Raw genomic sequence first — 6,882 nt, forward strand, 5'->3', positions numbered from 1 at the left:
TTGCCTGTGTAGGAGTGTATAAGGGCCAAGGGCCCACACAATCGTAGGCAGAACTGATTTCCCTTGATAATGCTGGTGTACCTCGATAACTAGCCTGCCAAAGGTAGAAGTAACTTTTGTGTTGTTTCTCTCAACTCCTCCACTTGACAGTGAGGAGGCACTTGCAAAAGTGGATCATCAGTTTCTCTATCAGACATGCCCAGCAAAATTGTGCTACGCATAATACACCAGTAATTAACCTTGTAAACTTACTTTTTGAACAGCTCTCATCTATAGTTTACAATTAATTAGGGGATCCACAAGGGATTGACTCTGAAGAAGATAATTATGCCTCTTCCTGGGGTTATGGGGAGCTTTACTAGTCAAGAGGCGTCTTATTTTCCCCGGGAAATTAAACCAGTGCTCCATTATCAGATGGTTTCTAAATGAGTAAAGGACTGAATTTTGACATCACGGTCTCATTTCGGCAAGAAAGAGACAAACTGACAAGCTGTTTTGTCACATGCTTGTTTGAGCAGAACATTTTGAGGAATGTCTCTGGGTCTATCTGAGAAGAGGAGCCGCTGCGTAGGAAAAATGTCCTAGATGACCAAATGTGACGGGGCTATTTGCCAAGTAATCACCCCACGCCTGAGCACAGGAAAAGAGGAAATGCATTTCCATTCTCTGCTCGTGGACCAGAGGGAGTTTGCTCAGGGTGGGGAGTCAGAGCACATTTGGTAAAATATTATGACCATTCCGCATGGCTGTTGATGCTAGTGTACACAGCGGTATGAAATCAACTGATTCTGCCTGATAACATTTTGCTCATCACTAGCAGGTCCCTCTCGGGATGGCCTTCCAGCTCGCACACCTGTCTTCTCCAGGAATGGCCCTCGTGACTCAGAGCGGTTGCCCTGCAGCCTCAGCCTGCCTAGCGAGAACCCATCTGTCCAAGGTGAGGACATGTGACCTCAGCTGGGCCAATCAGATTCTCTCCACCGGGAATGATGAATGAAGGCAATTCCACTGGGAGCCTTGACTTTGAACGGCATTTGGTAAGGACAGTTCCAGTGATGGGGTCCTCCTCTTTGGAGAGAAGGGAGGTAGAAGTGAACATTTGGAGCCTGGCTTTGGATCCAGGCATTTCTGAGTTTGAATCCTGACCCACTTCTGGCTCCAGTCCCAGCCCTGTGACCTTCAGCAAGTGACTTAACCTCTCTGACTTCAATTTCCTCACCCGGGAAAATGGAAATCAGGTAAAGAGAGAAAGAAATTCTATTTAAAAACTATCTTAAAGTCACTTTTACTGGTTGTGAAATCTCTCGATAAATAGACTTTGGCTATATTGATAAACTCTTTGGTTTTGAAAAAATAGGCCTGAGGATGTGTATGCCTGGAAATTCATAGAAAGAGATTTATTTTGTTCTAAAGAACGAGGTCAGAATCGCAGAGCCACCATCTTGCATCCCTGCATGTGTTTGCCTAAGTCTGCTTGAACCCTGAGTGCCAAACTGTCCCCTGCATGGCCCCTTTTCTGCTCTGACAAGATGAAAGAGACAATTGTGAACGAGGAAAAACCCACCAAACTTCAGGCACAAGTGTGCATTGCTGGGAAAGAAATTGGTTGCAGAAAGAAGAAGGTGGTTCATAGAATAGCTACAGCAGATGATAAAAAAAAAACTTCAGCTCTTAAAGAAGTCAGGGGCCGGCACAGTGGCTCACACCTGCAACCCCAGCACTTTGGGAGGTGGAGGCGGGTGGATCACCTGAGGTCAGGAGTTCCAGACCAGCCTGGCCAACATGATGAAACCCCGTCTCTACTAAAAAAAAATTTAAATAATTAGTCAGGCATGGTGGCGGGCACTTATAATCTCAGCTACGCGGGAGGCTAAAGCAGGAGCATCGCTTGAAACTGGCAGGCAGAGGGCAGAAGCTGCAGTGAGCCAAGATCGCACCATTGCATTCCATCCTGGGTGACAGAGCAAGACTCCATCTCAAAAACAAAAAAACAAAAACACAAGAAATTAGGGGCAAACAATATCTGGTATTGAAGAGGTGAATACACTTACGAGTTAAAGTAGATCAAGGAACAGTGATCCACTTTAGCAATCCTAAAGTTCAGGCATCTCTGGCAGCAAACACTTCTTTAACCACTGCAGGCCATGCTGAGACACAGCAGCTGATGGAAATCGCTACCCAGCACCTTAAGCCGGCGTGATGCAGACAGTCTGACTAGTTTAGGAAGATGGGCTGAACCTCTGCCCAAACCATCTGTGGATGAAAAAGTACCACTTGCTCCTGGAGAGGATGATGATGAAGAAGTTCCAGCTCTTGCAGAGAATTTTGATGAGGCTTCCAAGAATGAGACAAACTGAATTAAGCCAACTTCAGAAGAAGATAAAACCTAAAACCTGCAGAAATTACTGGGAGCTGCTATTTTGCCTTAGGACTGCTTTTTGTTTTTCTTTTTCTTTTTCTTTTTTTGACAGAGTCTCACTCTTGTCACCCAGGCTGGAGTGCAATGGTGCGATCTCAGCTCACTACAACCTCCACCTCCTGGGTTCAAGCAATTCTCTTGCCTCAGCCTCCCAAGTAGCTGGGATTACAGGCGCTGACCGCCACGCCTGGCTAATTTTTTGTATTTTTAGTAGAGATGGGGTTTTACCATGTTGGCCAGGCTGGTCTTGAACTCCTGACCTCAGGTGATCCACTCATCTCAGCCTCCCAAGGTGCTGGGATTACAGGAGTGAACCACTGTGCCCGGTCTCAATTGCTTTTTAAAACTGGCTTATGGATCTGATAAAATCTAGATCTCTAATATTTTTAAACCCAAGCCCCTTGGACACTGCAGCTTTTTGCTTACATACAATTCATTTTTGCTTACATACAATTGATTACTTGTAGGTAATTAAGCTGAAGAAGCCTGGAAATAAGGTTTGAAACAAAGGTTAATACAGTTATTGGCCTACTTAAAAGAAAAAAAAAAGAATTGTAGAGTTTCTAGAGTGAGTGCCCACTTACTCACTTAGGGGAGGAGAGGGAGGAGGAGACTCTTGGTGGGAGTGACAAATGATGGGGGAATCTGGGACTTCTGGAGAACATTTTCAAGTTTCCTTCTCTGATGTTGCTTTCACCGAACCCAGAACCCAGGAGCCAGCGAGAGTTAGTGCGCAGTGCTCACGGAATTCACACACCTTTTTCTCTCAAGACCACAGGCAAGTGTACACTGGGTTTGGCACTTGCCAGGAAACTGGAAATCTTCCTCCTGAGTTTCCTCATTCTTGGCAGGTTTTGAGTTCTAAATAAGCCAAATCTCTCTAGCCCCTTTAGTGAAAAAAAATGAGCTTTAACCATGAGGGAAGTTGCCTTGGTGGTCCGACCACCAGACTTTCATGGTGGAAGAACACGCCAGACTCTGTCAGTGGACAACCCTTCTGGGAAGTGGACCTGTTCTTTAGGCCATAACTCAGGAGGTCTCAAGTCATGCAGCCGCACACAAGGCTCCTTATGGATCCAGAAGTTCCACGATGGCAGTTGTCTTTGCTCCCCCACCATTACCCCATCATTTCATTAACTTTTTCTGAATTCTCAAGGCCAGAATTACATGGTTCCAATTGTCCCTCTCATTGTATTTCCATCTTCCTGGTCTAATTCTGCTGAATGCTTTCTAGGTGTACTGCACAGCTGCCATCCAAGGGCTTTGCTTTAATAAATCCACTCTCTCCTGCATCCTTTCCTAGTTTTTGATTTACTTCCTTGTCTATCCAGAGCATACCCTCAAGTAACTTTTTAAAAAGTTACATGGGAAGTAAATCTTCTGAGTCTTTGATGTCCGAAAATGCCTTTATATTATCTTGACATTCAATATAGACTATAGAATTTTAGAGTAAAAATTATTTTTCATCAGCACCTTGGTGGCATTTTCCCATTACCTTCTGGCGTTCAATGATGCTGACAAAAAGTTTCTGATGCCAGGTTGATTTTGTTCTTTTGGGGGTGAACTTTTCTCTCTTTTTGTAAGTTTTCTCTTCAGAACAGAGCTCAGCAAATTTTCTTCTGTAAAGGGCCAGATAGCAAATAGTTTAGACGTTGCAGCCGTGTGGTTTCTGTTCTAACTGCTCAGCGCTGCTGTTGTAGCATGAAAGCAGCCATAGCCAATACATAAACAAACAGACATGGCCATTTCCAATAAAACTTTATTGACAAAAACAAGTGGTGGGCCAGATTTGGTTCATGAATTTAGTTTGCCAACCTGTCTGCTTTAGAAGGTCAAAGGTCTTTTTATGCTTGACATTTTAAATTTTTCCAGTGAACTGTCTATACATTATTCTTTATTCTTTGACTATGCTTGAACACTTAGTGAAACTTCCTACACTGATATTCATGTCCTTTAGCTTTGATGAGTTTCTTAGTTTCTTACTTTTCTAAATGTGTTTATATGTATATCTAAATGTATGTGTGTATATATATAGATACATGTATATATCAATATCTGTTGAACCTCCCAGATTTATTCAGTATATCTTTTTTCTTTTCTCTCTCATCTTTTTCATCTCTTTTTGTTGTTGTTTTTGTATTTTTCTGAACTATTGGTTTTGGCTTTTTAAAACAATCCTTTTACATATTTCAAAAGTGTTGGCCATATTTTTTTTTATTTTTAACAGTTCCTTTTTGTTTTCTAATTGTTTCTGTTTTATAGAATTATTTCATTTTATAATGGATGCAATATCTGCTGGATTCTTCCTGAAGATACCAGAGGTTTTTGTTTTTTTCCAATTGTCTTGTATTTCCTGAATTGTCTCTAATCCCTTAGGGGTCAGTATTTTCCTCTGTTTTTGTTGAGTTATTCTCTTTTCTATTGCAAGTTGTTTTCTCTTTAAAAATATCTGGTGCCCTGGTTGACAACTTGCATTTACATTAATGTATATAGAGTTGCTTTGGTAGTCTATGAGCATGAGAACATGCGGAGACCTTGTTAAATTGTGGAATTTGCTCTCAAATGTTAGTAAAGGAGCTTTAGAGATGGAAGACCCCTGAATACCAGTATATGGAGATCTGTTTTTCTGGAGTGTGGTTGTTTTTAAAACATGTCCACAGATTCTGGGGGACGCTTCCCTTCAGGAGACAAAGCTTCATTCCACTCTCTTGAGTGAGGATTGGGCTTAGTGACTTGATTCTGCTGAGTAGAATATGGCCAGTGTGCCTATGTGTGACTTCCAAGATTTGGTCATACAAGGCAACTGTTTCTCTTTGTTCTTCCTCTTGGGGGAAGTCAGCCCCCACGCCATGAGGACACTCAAAGAGCCCTGTGGAGAGGTCCATGTGGTAAGGAGCTGAGGCCTCCAGGCAGCAGCCCTGTGAGTGTGCCGTCCTGAAAATGGATCATCCAGCCCCAGTTAAGCCAAATAGTTAAGACTTTGTGGCCCTGTAGTTTCTGTTCTGACTGCTCAGCTCTGCTTTTGTAGCATATAAGCAGCCACAGATAGTACATGAACAAACGCACATGGCCATGTTGGAAAACTTCAACCCTGGGTGACATCTCAGCTTCAGCCTTATAAGAAACCGTGAGCCAGAACAATTCAGCTAAGCTACTCTCAAATTCCTCATCCACAGAAATTGTAAGATAAGAAATATGTGTTGCTGTAAGTGACTACGTTTGGGGTCATTTGTAACTAATACATGGGCTATCAACTTTTCTTGAGATTGACTCTTTGATATTTTACTCGGATATCTCTACATAACTGCTAGGAGTTTTGGTCCAAGAGTGGATTAAGATATTTTATCTTTTTTATTTTTATTTTTTATTATTATTATACTTTAAGTTCTAGGGTACATGTGCATAACGTGCAGGTTTGTTACATATGTATACTTGTGCCATGTTGGTGTGCTGCATCCATCAACTCGTCAGCACCCATCAGCTCGTCATTTACATCAGGTATAACTCCCAATGCAATCCCTCCCTCCTCCCCCCTCCCCATGATAGGCCCTGGTGTGTGATGTTCCCCTTCCCAAGTCCGAGTGATCTCATTGTTCAGTTCCCACCTATGAGTAAGAACATGCGGTGTTTGGTTTTCTGTTCTTGCGATAGTTTGCTGAGAATGATGGTTTCCAGCTGCATCCATGTCCCTACAAAGGACACAAACTCATCCTTTTTTATGGCTGCATAGTATTCCATGGTGTATATGTGCCACATTTTCTTAATCCAATCTGTCACTGATGGACATTTGGGTTGATTCCAAGTCTTTGCTATTGTGAATAGTGCCACAATAAACATACGTGTGCATGTGTCTTTATAGCAGCATGATTTATAATCCTTTGGGTATATACCCAGTAATGGGATGGCTGGGTCATATGGTACTTCTAGTTCTAGATCCTTGAGGGATTAAGATATTTTATATAGAGATAATCAACTCAATTACTCTGATTTGAGCCTCATATCTCATTTCCATTTATATCTAAAATTTCTGAGTACCAAATGCAGGATTCTGGAGGGCAGATTACTTCCTAAACTGCATCCATTTCCATATCTACACTTAGCGTGGCTTCCTCTACACTACTTCACCAGTTATCACCCGTCCACCTGCTTCCTATCTTCCAGAAATGTATTGATATCTCTTTTTTTTTTTTTTGGAGACAGAATTTCACTCTTGTTGTACCCTGGAGTGCAATGGCACGATCTTGGCTCACTGCAATCGACGCCTCCTGAGTTCAAGTGATTCTCATGCCTCAGCCTCCCAAGTAGCTGGGATTACAGGCACCTGCCACCATATCCAGCTAACTTTTTGTATTTTTAGTAGAGACAGGGTTTCACCATGTTGGCCAGGGTGGTCTCAAACTCCTGACCTCAGGTGATCCACCCGCCTCGGCCTCCCAAAGTGCTGGAATTACAGGCATGAGCCA

General features: G+C 42.5%; 1 pseudogene; it reads left to right on the top strand.

Moving 5' to 3' along the window:
- The first annotated feature begins 1,529 nt into the window (after positions 1 to 1,529).
- Positions 1,530 to 2,357, top strand: LOC117066529 (annotated as a pseudogene).
- The last annotated feature ends 4,525 nt before the right edge of the window (positions 2,358 to 6,882 follow it).

This window comes from Trachypithecus francoisi, unplaced genomic scaffold (genome assembly GCF_009764315.1).
Source record: "Trachypithecus francoisi isolate TF-2019V2 unplaced genomic scaffold, Tfra_2.0 Lachesis_group20, whole genome shotgun sequence".
Taxonomy (NCBI): Eukaryota; Metazoa; Chordata; class Mammalia; order Primates; family Cercopithecidae; genus Trachypithecus; species Trachypithecus francoisi.